This window comes from Crocodylus siamensis, unplaced genomic scaffold, assembly GCF_052110815.1.
Source record: "Crocodylus siamensis isolate JL-2025a unplaced genomic scaffold, ASM5211081v1 HiC_scaffold_43, whole genome shotgun sequence".
NCBI lineage: Eukaryota > Metazoa > Chordata > Crocodylia > Crocodylidae > Crocodylus > Crocodylus siamensis.
The window spans coordinates 3,622-20,113 of NW_028324453.1; the positions used below are offsets into that span (position 1 = coordinate 3,622).

Here is a 16,492-nt window from a genome sequence, read left to right on the forward strand (position 1 = left end):
TGAGGGAGGTGGAGATTCCTCCTCTTCCTCGCCGAAAATGTTCCATGTTCCAGCTCCCACCCGGGCCAGATGAGCAAGTATCAGGGTGTTGCAAAAATTTGCGGTTCGTTTCTCTGGAGGCACGCGAAAAGAATCTCAGACACATACTTATTAGCAGCACAAAGGTGTATTTGCAAATAGGGTCGGAGCAGAGCCAAAGGACTCAGATTACTCCGAACCCCTGAGGAAATTCTCAGCTGGGTTTTATCCCTTCCCTCCTGGGCACGTGTGCAGAAACAGGAACTCTTACAGCTCATTTTCGTTTCATACAAACATGTATGTGACTACGTCACTTTATCCATCGCATGTATATTATAATTAACTACTTAAGTATGCAGGGCGGATAAGCAAATATGCATCAGCTAATTGTGCACGCTCAGAAAGTTCTTTAGGTCACCAAAAGTTTAGATCCCCGCTCCTTTCAAGGACACAGTCAGTTGAATTCCAGCTTCTGTAATCTGCATGAGAAAACCAGGAGGAGTGTGGAGGAGGGAGTGGGGGAGAGAGTGATTTAGCATAAGAAAAACTGTAGCAAAGCTAGCTAAGAAAGAAAAGTCCTTGGCAGTGTTTTTTGCTTATCAGGTACGAGATGCAAACTGTGCATTTCTAACAACACTCCATTTCTAACAATATTCTAACAATACTCCATTTTTAACAAGGGCAAAGGGGCAGAAGCCACTGCTCCATGGTATAATGGGGAGACCACTGCTCTGGTATCATACATAGGTACAGATGTGGGGGTGGCAGGAGCATCAGCTTCAAGGAAGACAAGGTCGCACCCTCATCTTGGAGTGTGTCTGAGGTCCATGGTTTGGACAAGGGTCCAGGCTGTGTCCACTTGGGTTAAGTAAGGTAACTTCCTACCACGGGTACCATAGGGAGCCAGGAGGAAAGAGAATTTAAGCTCCCTGCTGGAGGTCTGTGTGAATGAGAAGAAAAAGAGTCCTTGGGCCCTGAGACATTTGGAAGCAAGACATTGAAGTTCTTTTTAGGACTGAAAGGGTTCCTGAAAGATGGCATGTGGTTTGTCCAGAAAGGATATGGTTAAAGCAGTGCCCTCTGAGGTATGAAAGGGTCTGTCTAGAGAGAAAGAAAGGCTGGAAATTAAAGGGAAACCGAGTGCCAACAGGCAGCCCCCAGTGACGCTGGATGGTGCTGGAGAGCGGGGTAGCCTGGGGTGCACTTGGTGCTAGAGAAGGGCAAACAGCAAAGTGCCTGCCTTGTACACCCCCTACTCTGCTGGGGGAGACAGGTGATGTAATTCAGTTCCAAAATGCCCTGTCCCTGCAGTTTCACCAAGGAGAAGCCTTGATATTACTCCCTCTCCACGCTGCACTCCCTTTTTTATTCATCAGGTAGATGAGGAGTCCCAGCACCAGGAACATCATCCCCAGCACAAAACTCCTGATCTCCATCAGCATATTTCTACAGGCTGAGCCCAGCTTCACCTCTGGAGGACAGGAGCCTGGAGGGGAAGGCTTAAGTCAGGGCCCCCACCCCCTCCTTACACCCCTTTCCTCTGCCTCCCTGGTGGGAAGGGGTGCTGAGGCCCGACAGCACTTGAGGGCCTTCACAGGATGACAGCCCCCACTCTGAGATCACATGGGCTTCCCAGGCTCCCAGTTTCTTACACAGTGGTGGGGTGGGGGGTGCGGGCTGCTGTGCTTCACCTGGCAGGTGTAGACATCCCAACTCTGTTGGGTCATATCCAGCATCCCCAGGATCTGGAAGGTCCAGTCTCCGTTCTGAACCAGCTCCATGGACACCAGGCCAGCCGTCTGCTCCCCCTGTTCCTGAACCCCTTGATCTCAGTGCCCCCCCAGCATAAAAACTGATCTGATAGTAAACCAGCATTTCAGGATGGGGTGGGTTGCCACTCTCAGGGAGGGAACTTACTTTGGGCTGCCCAGGTAGAAAAGAGAAGATTAGCTCTGAAAGGGCATCCTTTCCAATAGAGAAATGCCCTGTGCTTCCGCTGCTTCCATCGCATCTGCTTTCCCAGCCCCAGACCCTTGTGTTCTGCTGGGCAAGATCACAGCAGCTGCTTCCAGGAGCTTGTATCAAAAGCCTTGGTTCCTAGATGCGTTTTGAGAAAACAGTGGACTAAGGAGGAAACATTTCTTTTCATAGGGCAGGTTTTAGAGCTGTGGTATGATGGGACATTCACTGCGTTTATGCCTCCATGCTGGGCTTTGCTAGAGGGCACAGGACCCTGGCCTAGCCATCATAGGCACTGAAACCCAGCCCTGCTTCTGGTGATTTTTGTAATTGGGATGAAATTCTCATTCCCATCCAAATGCAACCATTTGATGCAAGTGAGAAGAAGCAAGGCGAATGGGGCATAGCCAAGGGATCATTCAACATCCTCTGATGGACCAGAAGAATTACATTTGCAAAGGATAGGAAAGGGGAGGGTGTTAGGTATTGCCCCCTGCTTTGTTGACCCATCCCAGACATCAGGGAGGTGTTGCACCGCAGGGAAAGGCTCTATGGGGCTGTCATTCCCCTGCTCCATTGCTGTGACTCCAGTGGGAATGCCGCTGTCTGGGTGGAACAAATAAATGGTGGAAAGCACAGCTGGTTTCTACTGAGGCTGCCCCTAGGAGCATGGGAACCATGATGTTAGTCATTGATTGATGGCACCTGGATAGACAGCATGTCCTTCTACCAGGCCCAGTGCCCATGGCCACACACTCAATGAAAAAAGGGAGGTAAGAGCCCCACTGGCTCCTGTGGCAGGACAGTAGGGGGTGCCCCTGCACTGAGCCACCCACCTCCTGTGCCCGACCACCCTCCAGGCTCTGAGCGCCTCCCTAAGGGTGCCTCACATCTCCCGGTCCCCCTTCCTGGAGCACACTCGCTAGCCTGGAGGTAATGTAAGCTGCCACCACCCCGAGAAGGGACTGTCTCGGCCCTGTGCCCTCAGGGAAACACAGGCCTAATAGTCCTATGGGTACTCAACCCAGTACAGGCACTTGGGACACTTCCCCAAGTTCGGGGCCAAAAAGGAAAATCCCTCTTAGTCCGCAGTACAAGATAGAGCAATCTCACAGAAATCCCATCAAGCAAAACAGTCTGGCTGAGGCAGCCTTTTGATCACGCATCTCAGTTACTGCCAGCTAGATATCTAATCAGATCTCGAGTAGCTTACTCACAAGTATCATCCAGAGGCTGGTGGAGATCCCCTCTGGAGGCAGGCTGTTCCTCGCTCCTCAGCTATAGGGGAGAGAGCCAGTTTCAGATAGTAAGCTCCTCTCTAAGTCTGAGTCCCCCACATGGCTGATGCCCCTTCCTCCTGGGCAGTCTCAACTTATACATCCCCTGTGACCTCATTCACCTGGTCCAATGGAGGCCAGCACCTGTTGGCTGTCAGCCAACCAATTTGAAATACATCACTAGTTGCCGGGCAGACTCTAGCCCACCAGGTAGATGCCCCTCACCCAGGTAGCTGATGCCAGTCACGTAGGCAGAGGGAGCAGGTTTTCCCACTCCCTCAGGACTGTATCCAGCTCAGGTTACCTAAAGCGATAGGGTAAGGGTGTGTCTCCTCTGCTGGGCCTGTCCTAATCACATTGTCACAGCACAGAGATTTTGGGGAGAAACAAAGGTGGCTTCCTGCCACAGCTCCCATTACCCCATCCCAGCCAGTGCTATTGTCCCTCTGCCCTCCCACAGACAAGAGCCTGATGCCCCTGTGAGATTTCTATAACTGCCAATGCTCCCACCCCACATCCTGTGTGACCTCCTCCCACTTCCTGTCCTTCCATTTCCCCCCTCATGTTGCTACAGACACCAGGGGCTGGAGCATTTGCTCCCCCGTTCTCAGCAGTGTCAGTCCCTGCACCCACCACCACAAAATGAGACAGGACTCAGGCACCTGGGAGCTCCTCGATGCAGCTGCCTGCCCCGTGCTGCTCAGCGACCCACAGGCTTGCCAGAAGCGGCCCACTTCTCCATGGCAGTACTGCAGTGTCTCCACCCAGCTGTCCCAGGATTGGCTAATAGCCTGCCCCAGCCTGTACCAGCCTTAGACATGCCCTTGGCATTGTGAAAGCGGGTGTATGGCTGCTAGCCCCAGATGTACATCACAAGCAGCCTCACTCACTGGGTGCTGTTCATGTAATAACAATCACAACTCCCCTTGAAAAGGAACTGATCCCAGCAGCTCCCAGACATGAGTATCAGCCCCCAGGGACACGGCCCTACGACCTAGGGTTACGGACACTCAGCATTGGGGCTGGCCATCCTCAGGTCTGGTAGCACTGTAAGTCGCTGGGCAGAGGTGGGTTTAGCAAGGTCTCAGAGCAACAATTTGCACTTGTGGGGCAAGAACCTGAGCCTGGAGTGCATCGGGGGAAGGTTTGGGAGTGGCCCCTAAGGCAGAGGTGTTGTGCTCACTGCTGCATTGCATGGGTGGTCCCAGCCCCACCCCATAGGGATCCTGCTAGAGAGGGGATTCCCAGCTCTATTCCTGAGTATCTGTGGGCCTCTCCGATGTCACCAAGAGGGGTTGAGGCCTTTTTGGTCTCTCCTGTGCATCCCCTCATGTCCCACACAGCAAGGATGGGCTCAACTTTTCTCCCCATGTTGTCACTGGGGGCTGAGACACAGATGGATCCAGTGATTTGCCCAGGGGTACATGGGACACAGCTAGGACCTTACCCTGAACACCCACATCCCAAACAAGCTCCCAGATCTGGACTCTCTACCTATCCTTCTGGGATGGATACAATGCAGATGCAGAGTCTGAGTCGGTGCCATGTGTGGGAAGGATGGGGGTGTGATGTGGCCACCAAACTCCTGTGTTTCCAAAGCGGCCACAGAGGGGCACAAGGAAGGTGTGAGCTGATCCCCCGCTGGCTCTCACTTGCAGGGCATCAGTCAGGAAGGCCAAAGCAGGATTAGAACTCATGCTGGCGACAAAAATTAAGGACAACAAACAGTCCTTCTTCAGGTATATATGGAGCAAAAGGAAGGTGCAGGGTAGCATAGGACCCTACAGGACAAAGTGGGGCAATTGCTAACAGAGAGTGGCGACAAAGCTGAGCTCTTCAATGAGTGCTTTGAATCTGTATTCTTAGACACAGGCCAAGACAAATCTCTCAGTTGGATCATAGATAGACACGGGAGGGACACCAGCCCACCAGCTGTTAGCGCAGACGTAGTGAAGGGGCCCTTGGAGGGGCTGGATGTGTTCAGATCAGAGGGCCCAGATGAACTTCACTGAAGGGTGCTGAAGAAATCGGCCAGTGTCACAGCAGAGCCACTGGCACAGCTGTACGAGCACTCATGGTGCTCCACTCAGGTCCTTGAGAACTGAAAAAGGACCAGTGTGGTCCCTATTTTCAAGAAGGGGAGGAGGCAGGAACCAGGAAACTGTAGGCCAGTTAGTCTCACCTCTATCCTTGGGAAAACTCTGGAAAAATCCTTAAGTATCATGTTTGTGGGAGCCCAGCAGGGGACATAATGCTGAAAGGAAATCAGCACAGATTCATTGCAAGTAGACCCTGCCTGACTAATCTTGTTTCTTTTTGTGACCAGGTCACAAAATGCTTAGACATGTGAGCTCACATCCATGTCATCTATCTAGACTTGAAGAAGGCCTTTGATACAGTATCTCCTTCTGTTCTCAGAAGTAAACTGACGGGCGGTGATGTAGATGATTACATGGTCAGGTGGGTGGTAAATTGGCTTAGGGGTTGCACTCAGACAGCGGCGATGGATGTGTTGGTATTGACCTGGAAAGATGTGGGCAGTGGAGTCCCACAAGGCTTGTCCCTGGACTGGTGCTATTCAAAGTTTTCATCAGTGACTTGGATGATGGTGTGGAGTGCACCCTGTCCAAGTTCACAGATGATACCCAATTATGGGGCAAAATTAAAACACCAGAGGGTGGGGAATGGATCGAAGCAGATCTGGAGAGGTTGGAAAAATGGGCAGAATGAAATAGGATGCAGTTTGACAAAGACAGGTGCAAAGTGCCGCACCTGGGCAAAAAGAACCGCCAACACCCTGACAGGCCGGGGGTGCCCTTCTCAGCAGCACAGAAGCAGAAAGGGATCTTGGAGTGATAGTTGACTCCAAGATGAACATGAGTCATCAATGTGATAAAGTGATCAACATGGCTAATCACACTTTATCATGCATTAGCAGATGCGAACAGGTCTAGAGAGCTGATGCTTCCCCCCTGTGCAGCACTTCATAGTAAGGGTTGCTAGAGTCTGCAATGGGCTCCCAAGGGAGGTGGTGTTCTCCCCTGCCCTGGGGGTATTCAAGAAGAGACTGGACAAGCACCTAGCTGAGGTCATATGACCCCAATGCTCTTTTCTATCTGGGGCAGAGGGTGGGACTCAATGACCTACTGAGGTCCTTTCTGACCCTAACATATAGAAGTTAATCTAGTCCATCCCCCCTCCTGAGGCAGGACCAGCCCTGTCCAAACCATTACAGACAAATCAATCTTCCAGCCTCTGAGCAATATGATTCAGTCAACCTTGACCTGCCACAGGGAAAGCAGGGGAACCACAGGAGCCAATGTTCTGCTTCCATAAAGCATTGTTAAAATATGCTCCGGAGGCTGGGTTCAACCCCCTCACCAGTCTGTACCAACCAGATCTTGGGGTAAAATTCCTACCTGCCCCCAATGCAGAACTGGCCTGACACTTAGTGGAGGGGAAAGACCCTCTAGCCAAGAAGCTCTGGGTTCAAGTCCCAGCAAAAGCATTGGCAGAGTCCACCCCCAATGTCCTGTGACAAAGGCAGGTGCAGGAGCAGCGAATGGGGCTGCAGGGGTGGATGCAGCCTGGCTTCCAGCCTCATCCCTGTGTCCCCACTCCCTGGTGTGGGCAGACCAAGCTGCAGGAGCCCAGGGGACTTTAATCCCCAAGCAGGTAAAGATGCTCAGAGTCAGGTCCTTTCCCTCCAACTGACTGCTGCTTCTTTCCCTGTTCTCCCTGGGATGGGGGGAAGCTTCAGAGTTACTTGTGCCCACTCCAGCTGGGCTGTGCTCAAATGGGACAAGAGCAGCAGTGGGCCAGGGGGTGGGTTTCCCCATCCTGTCCAGACCCTAGGGAGCAGGTGTAGGGAGCGTGGGAACTATCCCCATTCACCACCACTGCCCAAGCAGAGCCAAACTCCCATGCAGCTCTGCTGAAAAAGGCAGAACAGCTCTGAAATGTGCCCTTCCCAGGTAGGGTAGGGAAAGCAGTGGCAGCACCAAGCAAGGTAGGGGAGGGAACATGACTGAGCATGAAGTGGATTCTTACCTGCTCCCGGGACTTTAAAGAAACCCCAGAGTTTCCCATGGCATGGTCCAGTCAACATTAACGTAGTGTGGAAGTGGGGTGGGGAGGGAAGAGTCAAGCCACTGCACACACCCCTCCCACAGGAGGAACCCCTGCCTGAGAGTGATGTGCACACCTGCCGCAAGCCCCTGGGAGAGTCAGTGGTCCCAGGTGGGGGCATATGGGGAGGATCTCACAGCTTTTGCCTCTAAGTGGAAAGGTGGTGCCGGCACCTATGCCAGTGAAATTAAATTCTCCATGCCACAGCTTCTGGGCCCCATGATGCAGCTGCAGATGGGGTCATCCCAAGGATGTAGTTAAGAGATCCTAACTAGGGAGGAACCTGTCACCCCCATCAGTCCTTCCCCAGGGCCAGATTAGCCCTTTAGTTGGCCCTAGGCAAACAAACTCATGGTTCCTTCATCAATCAAGACCCCCTTTCTCCAGCCTGACACTGCCATCCTTAGGAAGCGAGGCTTGGAGCTACCACCACCGCTGCACTGAGGCCAGCAAAGGGGAAGGGAAGGGAGGAAGATGGGGCCATTTGCACTGCCACCATGAAGGGAAGGACCCAGGCCCCCCATAACTCAGGGCCCAAGGGAAGGGAAGGAAAGGGAGGCACACGGGGTCATTAAAGCCACCACTGTGGAGGAGAGGACCAGGATCCTTCACTGCAGCTCAGGTCCCCAGGCATGTGCCTAGTTTACCTATGCATTAATCCATCCCTGCCCATCCCAATATTAGCTTGATGGGCACTGAGGAAGAAGCCTGGGGTCTCGTTCTGCCCTGAACTCCCCGCTGATTCACCAGCTTCTGCCATTCCTGAATCAGGTCTTCCCATGCACTCCCTCTAGCGGCCCAGCACTGCTCCATCAGGATGCTCATTGCAAGGGAACTGGACATGGGTGGCCTGAGAAATGATAGCTTCACTTTCCCTTTCTCTGTCCCTTCCCTGGCTGGAGCCCCAGGGCATGGAGAGTCTCCAAGGAGAGAGCTGATCCAGGGCTGTAGTTATCACACCCAACAGCTTCACACCAGCCTCCCTTCCCACTTCAATCCCAGCCATGACAAAGCTGCATTACAGGAGGGGAACAGCAGGATTTGAAGTCCAGATCTGCAGCTCGGCAGGGGCCGGAAAGGGGATGGATCCATAGCATCACCCCAGGAAACACAACAGACGTGCATGGAGAGGAAGGATTCCTACAGGAGGGGAAGTTCAGGATGGAGTTGGAGAGAGCACAAGGAGGAGGAAGAGGGATAGGAAGAGACATCATACCAGGGCTGCTGGAGGCTGCACCAGGACATGGGGCGAGGCTGATCTCAAGATGCAGAAAAGTTCCCAGGAGACTCCAGCTGGACAATCAGACCACATGCAGGCCCTGGTGCCTCAAGATCTATCTCAGGAGACCTGAATGGAGAGGGGAGAGAGAGGACATCAAGTCTAAGGTGCCAGAGACCTCAGGCCGTGAGCATCCAGTTTAGGGGCACTCTGTGTAGCCTGTGCTCATTGTGGGTGGAGGTGGTGTTAGAAATATTATTAAAAATGCATTATCAATAGCTGTTAGCTCCCATCAATAGTGTTGTCCTCTGAATAAGCACGGCTGCCAGCCCTCCTTGTCTCCTTAATGAGAGAGGGAAGGGGGGGTTGGAAACTGAAGGAAAAACTCCAAGAGCTCTTTGTACTAAGGTATCACTCTCTCTTTGTTCTGCAAATTTACTATCTCTTTGTTACACTAAATCACACTTTCTTTCATGACTCCCACATTTCTTAGGCTAAGATAAGAATAATTGCAATCTTAGCCTTCAAGTTGAACCCTAAATAACCTTGAGTCCCTTCTGGGCAAGCGCAATAACCTAATACATATTAAGCCTATCCGCCCCGCATACTTAAGTAGTTAATTATAATACACATGGGATGCATGATCTGACGTATTCTCATGCATGTTTGTATGAACCGGAAATGAGTTGTAAGAGTTCCTGCTTCTGTACACGTGCCAGAGGAGAGGGGATAAAAGCCTGCTAATGATTGTGCCTGGGGGCAGAGGGTTTTGATCTTTTCTCTTCTCCCTCTGACCCTATTTGCAAATATATACCTTTTGCCTCACCAACAATGTGTGCCTGAAGGATTATTATTCAATGAGCCTCCAAAGAAACGAACCGAGAGAGAGTTTTTTTTTACCACAGTGGAACTAACAGGGGGAAAAGGGGTTAAGATTTCATTGATGTCATAGACATTAGGGCTGGAAGGGACCTCAGAAGATCATCAAGTGGATTTGAAGTGCAGGAAGTCAGCTGGGGTGATAGGATCCCAGCAAGATAAACATCCAATCTGCTCTTGAAGGTGTTCAATGTAGGTGCTTGAACCACCTCCACTGGCAGACTGTTCCAGACCTTGGGGGCTCGGACAGTAAAGAAATTCTTCCTTATGTCCAGCCTGAAACGGTCTCGCAGGAGTTTGTGACCGTTCGACCTCGTCATCCCTTGGGGCGCTCTGGTGAGCAAACGTTCCCCCAGATCCTGGTCGTCACCCCTGGTAAACTTATAGGTGGCCATCAGGTCACCCCTGAGCCTGCGCTTTTCCAGGCTAAAGAGCCCCATGGCTCTCAGCCTGTCATCGTAAGGTCTGTTTTTCTGACCTCTGATCATGCGCGTGGCTCTCCTCTGGACTCTCTCCAGCTTCTCCACATCCTTTTTGAATTGTGGAGCCCAGAACCGGACGCAGGACTCCAGCTGTGGCCTCACCAAGGCCGAGTACAAGGGGAGAATGACGGCCTGGGATTTGCTCGAGAAGCATCTATGGATGCACGCCAGCGTTTTGGTCGCTTTACTAGCCACAGCATCACATTGCAGGCTCATGCTCATCTTGTGCTCAATGATGACCCCCAAGTCTCTTTCTTCCATAGTGCTAGCCACCGTAGCACTGCCGAGCCTATAAGGATGCTGCAAGTTTTTCTTCCCAAGGTGGAGGACCTTGCATTTTTCAGTGTAAAACACCAGCAGGTTCTTGTCCGCCCATTTGATGAGACTGTCCAGGTCAGCCTGGATCACCCTCCTGTCCTCAGGGGTGGATGCTTTGCCCCAAAGTTTGGTGTCATCGGCGAACCTGGCCAGCCACCCTGACAGGAATCAGCAGTGTGGTCTCAGGATCTGGATTTTAAGCTTCAAGCCAAAGTCGCTAGGGTATAAGAGGCATGGCAATGGGGTCCACAACAGAGTCCATAGGTCTGGAAGAGCCAGTGCCCACGACCCCAAAGGTTCCCTAGTGAGGTGTGACAGGAATTAATTCACTTAAATTGCAACACAGGAGACTGAAAGTGAGGACCAAGAGGTTTTAACTGGGTGGCTCAGCCTTGGAAGAGGTTACTGGAGCATTTCTGGGCAGGTCAGACACACACTTGTCCGGGGTTGTTTAGAAAGGGCTGAGCGGAGGCTTACACTCGATGCCACGCTTTCCAGCCAGGTTTTCCCAAGGGCACTGGCACATGTTACAGCTCTCCTGTGATTAAGGTATGAATTGCGTGAAACATTATAACATGACACATGTTCAAGCTATTTACCAAATACCAGCCGGAAAAAATGTTGATTCTGCCTCAGAGCTGTTACGGTACGAGGCAGGACTCGTTGCAGGGAGTCTGTGTCCAGCTGGTGTGCAGGGCGACTAAGTGTGTGCTGCCCCGCCGGAGCCTGCGGAGACTGATGACGCTCCCAGAGCTGCCAGCCCACTGGCCCGCACTGGAGTCACGTGCAGGCAAAGCGTTGCAGAGGAAGCACTTGTGAGAAAAGGTGCACATTTCCGGGGCGGGGCGGGGGGGCGCTTGTGCGCAGTGGTGCAGAATTCGCCCCTGAGCAGCAACAATGGATCAGGGCCTAATCCTCCTGCAAAGGCTGGGGCGGGGGTGACTGGTTAGGAGAGATGTGAGCAGAAGACCGCAGCACGTGACCATTCCCACAACTTCATAAGGGCAGACCAGTCCCCACAAATGCACACAATCTCTTCCAGGGGCCGGCCAGTCTGCATTGGAGGGGATAATCCTTCCTACCCCAAAGCCAATGATCGGTGTCACTTGAGCATGTGACCAAGACCCTCCTTCCTGTCATCACACAAGAGGATTCTCCACACCAGCGCAGAGCACTGACCACCTTGGCCCATGTCCAGCCATGACCAGTCTACTGATACTTCAGGGGGAAAAGTCTGCCCAGTAATTTCTACACCACCAAAAATCTCACTTCTGCTCCCTGCAGCTGGATGGCTGGCACCCTGCGTCTCGAGAGTAGATTGTAGTTATTTCACAGCTGACCTGACAGTGGTGAGGGCAGCCCAATGCCCCCACAGGAGGAAGACGAGGGGATGAATGATCAGTGAGGTTAGATGTCACAGATTCCCAAGTCCAAGGGAACTGTAACAACACCCAGCCTCCAAAGAGCAGAGTGTCTCCCAGGAACTGGAGGAGAGCAGGCCTTTGAGGGGCATACACAGTATCATGGTAAAGCTTTCACCCCACAAGAGAAAAATCACAAGCACAAGGCAAGAAAGGACCTCCTGAAGTCCTCTCCCATTGACTTTGGGGGTAGGAAAGACATATGATCCCCTGCATAAACTCAGCATAAAATTGGAGGTGCACAAGTCTAAAAAGACTCCAAGCCACAGTGAGTCCACCCCACCCTGGGAACGCCACTCCAGTGATTAATGACTTGCTGCTAGGAAAGTGGGTCTGATGTCAACACTTGACTTATCTGGCTGCCATTTTGAGCTGGTGCCTCTGTTTATGCCTGTGTGAACAAGGGCAAAAGGCCTCCCCTTGGCTACTTGTGGGTGGCTGCACCCAGGGATAGAAACCCTTCCCCTCAAGCTAAGGAGACTGAGCTCTTGACACCCCCTGGGTTGTGACATTGGTTTTTCAGCCCCCTGGTTATTTCTGTGTCCCTCTGGTATGTGGGCATCTTTCCTGAAGCTTAGAATTGGATGCAGTGTCCTAATCACAGTCCTCCCAGTGCTGGGCACAGAGATGAGATCCTTCCCCCCCACTCCTGCCCCTCATCCCCACAGTCCTGGCTCCCCATTTCATCCACTGAACACTGCATTAACACTAGCACTCCTAGGTGACCTCAGGACCTTCCCTGAGTCATTCGAAGCAGCAAGAGTTGTCACCCAAAAGGAGCCACCCATTGCTGTAGCCCCTGCAACTCCAACATCACCAGCTCAGCCCTGTTTCAAGGTGGCCATAATTATACCAACGGCATACCTCACTCATGCATCAGACCTGTGAAGCAGCTTCCCACTTGGTGGGTACGTAGCATAACAGACCCTGAAGCACCCCTGGGCCAACAGACCAGGAGTTCAGCATTGTCAGGTACTCAGGAACATCCCACACAATCCACGTGAAGATTGACATGCCAAAGAGCTACAGAGTGAGATTGCAGGGCGCTGGATTATGGGACCACATCAGACATCAGGTGGGGATTAGTGAAGGGAAGGACCTGTCTCCCAAGAAGATTCCTCCGCACCCCAGTAACCCCTGGGCTCAGCAGAAAAGCATTCTGGGTGTGGAGATGCCCATGGGCATGAGGTGGGACTTCCTGCCACTGTCCCCACTCACATCATTTTATCAATAGGAAAGGTAGTTTTGCAGTCACCGGGTGCATCTAAATATGAGACTTTACTGTGCACTAGACTAATCTACTGCAGGGGGAAACAATGGGTTTTGGCTGAGTGCCAACCCCCCCCACAATGTCTACCTTGGAAGTTGTCAGTGCCAGCACTCCAGACAAACAAAGTGCGGGGGGTGGGGTACATGGCAGGACGCACTGCATATTAGTAAAGTTAATAATTGTAAATGTTGCCTTTGTCATTGTGTATTCTTTTTTGTTGAGCACGTTGCAATGAGAGAGAGAAAAAAGAGACAAACAAGAGGAAGAGGAGAGACAGAAAGAAAAAGGAGAGCAGAGAGAGAACGAGACACGCACACAGAGAACCATGTGCACAAACACACAGACCCAGAACACACCCACACCAGACACATGCACACACCTCCAGAACCAGACACGTGTGTGCACACAGACACACAGAGCCAGATGCATGGGTGCATGGAGCTGGGCTCCTGGGCCACTGGACAAAGTCCAATCTGAAAATGCCCTGGGCCTGCCAGAGCCCATTAGCCCAACCACCCACCCATGCTGCACAGCTAAGCCCGCAAAAGGTGTGATGCTCCTGGCGAGGGGCAGCGCCAGCCTCATCCTGGTGTGGGGCTGGGCCGGGGCTGGGCTCAGAGTGGGTGGGAGTCAGGTGGGCTCAGCTGCAAGCCCTGCTGCAAGCAGCCTGGGCTCCGTGGTTGGCAGCAGCTCCCAGAGCCTGGGCCGGCTGCAGTTGGGAGGCTGCAAACAGCTGCTCCGGGCTCCGGCATCAGCTCCATACCTGCGGGTGCATGCGCACCTCGTAGCAGATGGAGGGGATAGGGCCTGAGGCAGCACAGCCCTACTGCTGCCCTCTCTGGGGTGCACGTGCAGTCACTGCCCGCATGCAGCTGATGCCAGGGCTGTGGAGCCCACTGCAGCTGCCCAGAGCCCAGGCTGGCTACTAACAGCTGCGCCGGGCTCCAGGGCCCAGTCATCAGATCTGTGCCGGCAGGGGGGCTGCTCCAAGTGTCCCCTGCCAGCCTGGGTCTGGCACCCAGGGGAGCCTGGAGCTCCCCCAGCTGCTTCTGGGGAGGGAAGGGGGGGAGGCCAGGCGGGAGCAGCGCTGAACTGAGCAGCTGTAGATGCACATTGGGACGTGTGCCTGGGTGCAATTTAAACACACCTGAATTTCCTGTCCAGAAAATTCAAGCACATGAATTGCACATGTTGACGTACCCACAGGGAAGCTGTCTCTGTGTCCTAGGGGCATCAGCAGATGCAACAACTGTATCAGTCTCAAATATTAGGGAAACAAGTGGTTGTGATGTAACTGTTGTAACCTGGGCATGATCCCAAGGAAGTAAGAGTGTAGTGAAGCAGTGGCAGGGTTAACCCCCATTTCATGCAAGGTTCAAGTTCTCCACTTTGGCTACACTGCATTAGCCCAGGATTGTGTGTTACCTCATCACAGCCAATGCACACTCCAGAGCAGTCACTCCTGTTCCCTTTCTAGATATCCCTCTCCCCCATCCTCTAAGCTAGGGGTCAGATCCAGAACCACATCAGTCTTCTACGCAGTGAAGGGACTTAGATACCAGCTGGGAAGTGTCAGGAGCAGGGAAGCAGGAGCTACATCTGCTGGGAAGTGATGACCAGATGTTTTCCTGGGATCTCTTGAGCAGATTTCTAACAATATTTGCAGCACAAGGGTGCTGGGCACTGTGGTTCCCCTGCTTTCCATGGGGCAGGAGGAGGGCAGGGGCAGGTCTGACATCTTGTGCTGTGTCAAGGCTGACTGTCGTTTTGCCAAAAGCTTGGACGATGGATTTGCCTGAGATGGTTTGGATAGGGGTGATCCTGTCTCAGGCAGGGGGCTGGACTAGATGGCCTCTGCAGGTCCCTTCCAGCCTGCCTTCTCTCTGAGTCCATGACGAGGGAGTTTTTATGAGGACTCAAGAACCTGGCTTAGTTAAACATACCGATTAGGACTTGAGAGACCAATGCCAGTCACCCAAGCTTAAATCCAATACATTACCAACCCAGAGAGAGCGGTCTATTGTGGGGGATGAAGCAGCAACTGGACAGACTACATCTCAGTGGAAAGACCCTACATCTTAGTGGATACATATTTATAACCTCTCTTCCTTACAGCCTATGAATATATAATTACAGCGCTGTTGGCCTTCATCTCTGCAAATTCATGGTGATTGGAAGAAATTCCAGATAATTAGAAAAGGGCAAAGATAGTGCCCATATTTAAGAAAAAGAAAAAAGGAGGATCCAGAGAAATACAGACCGGTCAGCCTCACCTCAGCCCCTGGAAAAACCACAGATCAGATCCTCAAGGAATGCACAAGGAGAAGAGCTGGAAGTCCTTCCACAGTCATGGCACTAGGATGTGATGAGCAAATTGCCTGTCAAGAACGATGGGGGTTGGGGGAAGGGACAGAGGCCCGTGTCCACACCCCCACCCCGCCACTTCAGGTCCGGGTCGACCTCCCCACCCTCCATGACTTCAGTCTGGGTCAGGCTCCACACCCCCACCCACTGCTTTGGGTCCTGGTCAGGATTCCTCCCTCCCTGTCTCTGGCTTGTGTCCGGGCCTGATTCCCCCCGGGTGCTTCGGGTCGTGTCCAGCCTCCTCCCCTGTCCCCACTCTCCCCACCTCCCCACCACTTTGGGTCTGGGTCTGGAAGGCAAGAAGGGGCTTCTGTTATATCAGTGCCCAGAAGGAAAGTATACAAAGGGACCTCCCTATTACAGGAAACTTTCAGCAGAAGATGCAGAAAAGGTTGAAGTGCTCAATGCCATTTTTGCCTTAGTCTTCACAGGCAAGGTCAGCTCCCGGACTACTGCGTTGGACGGCACAGTTAGGAGTGGAGGTCAGCAGCCGTTGGTGGTGAAAGAAGAGGTTAGGGAGAGCAAACAGACCAAGGGAGACTCTGCACTTGCAGGGGTTAAGACAAGGCAGCCTTACAAATGCATCAGGGGCTGGTGGTTTAGGGAGAGAGAAGTGCGTGGTGGTGGTCTCAGCAGGCCCAGGAGCAGGGCAGGGATGTAGCCAGAGAAGTGTCATGGCCAGACGAAGGGCAGAGACAGGAGCCAGAGAAGGCTCAGGCTTGCAGCAGAGTATATTGAGTGGTAATGGCTGCGAGGGATGGGCATCAGTGGTGTACAAAACAAGCTGTATTCATTTCAGATTTGGATTGGGCTCAAATTGGGGACAGTGATTTGATTCATTGATTTGGATCGCTGTCGCGATTCAATTCGGTCAACTCCAAATCTGAAGATTTGATGCTGGTTCAGAGAATCAGCGATTCAGCCATAGACACAGCTTGAAATGTTTTTTCTATGTACCTCAAGGTACCGGGCATGGCTCGTGAATGCTGAGATGCCGGGGTGGAGGGAGCATGCTATGAGAAGGTGGGGAGCCCCCAGTGAGCTCAGCAGCAGACCCAGAAGTCGCCCAGACGCGCTGCTGGTCCATTCCCGGGTCCGCTGGGGAGTGCGCTGGGCTGCGCCCCACACACTGGGTGCCCCCCAGAGCCAGGAGGCAC

General features: G+C 52.7%; 1 long non-coding RNA gene across 1 annotated transcript; it reads right to left on the bottom strand.

Annotated features, from left to right (window-relative positions):
* Nucleotides 1–216: 216 nt before the first annotated feature.
* Nucleotides 217–9,071, bottom strand: LOC149851907 (uncharacterized). Its single transcript, XR_016439499.1, has 4 exons — nt 8,599–9,071; nt 3,195–3,255; nt 1,936–2,115; nt 217–497 (listed from the first exon to the last, which is right to left on the bottom strand). It is a non-coding gene; the product is annotated as an uncharacterized LOC149851907 (long non-coding RNA).
* Nucleotides 9,072–16,492: the final 7,421 nt, after the last annotated feature.